Raw genomic sequence first — 740 nt, 5'->3', positions numbered from 1 at the left:
GTCGAGGGTTAGTCAGGTTATTGATAGTGTTTAATGTTACATTATATTGTATAGTATCCTTATGTCGAGGGTTAGTCAGGTTATTGATAGTGATTGATGTTACATTATATTGTGTAGTATCCTTATGTCGAGGGTTAGTCAGGTTATTGATAGTGTTTGATATTACATTCTTTTGAGTAGTACCCTTAGGTCGAGGGTTAGTCAGGTTATTGATAGTGTTTAATGTTACATTCTATTGTGTAGTATCCTTATGTCGAGGGTTAGTCAGGTTATTGATAGTGTTTGATATTAATTCTTTTGTGTAGTACCCTTAGGTCGAGGGTTAGTCAGGTTATTGATAGTGTTTAATGTTACATTATATTTTGTAGTACCCTTATGTCGAGGGTTAGTCAGGTTATTGATAGTGTTTAATGTTACGTTCTATTGTGTAGTATCCTTATGTCGAGGGTAAGTCAGGTTATTGATAGTGTTCAATGTTACATTTTATTGTGTAGTATCCTTATGTCGAGGGTTAGATAGGTTATTGATAGTGTTTAATGTTACATTCTATTGTGTAGTACCCTTATGTCGAGGGTTAGTCGGGTTATTGATATTGTTTAATGTTACATTCTATTGTGAAGTACCCTTATGTCGAGGGTTAGTCAGTTGCGTCCCTTGATGAAATTTTCAGGGTTTATTTCAAATAAAATTACGACTTTTCAATTACTTTCTAAAACGTATGTTTCCGACAGAACCCCCCC

The 740-nt window shown here is 34.5% G+C and overlaps 1 protein-coding gene across 2 annotated transcripts in view; it reads left to right on the top strand.

Annotated features, from left to right (window-relative positions):
- LOC110464098 (coiled-coil domain-containing protein 172-like) overlaps nt 1-740 on the top strand; it is a 13,285-nt gene that overhangs the window by 7,799 nt on the left and 4,746 nt on the right. The gene's annotated exons all lie outside the window — the stretch shown is intronic.

This window comes from Mizuhopecten yessoensis, unplaced genomic scaffold (assembly GCF_002113885.1).
Source record: "Mizuhopecten yessoensis strain PY_sf001 unplaced genomic scaffold, ASM211388v2 scaffold10961, whole genome shotgun sequence".
In the NCBI taxonomy this organism is placed as follows: domain Eukaryota; kingdom Metazoa; phylum Mollusca; class Bivalvia; order Pectinida; family Pectinidae; genus Mizuhopecten; species Mizuhopecten yessoensis.
Note: the sequence above shows the minus strand (reverse complement) of the source record. Positions and strands in the feature narration are given on the sequence as shown.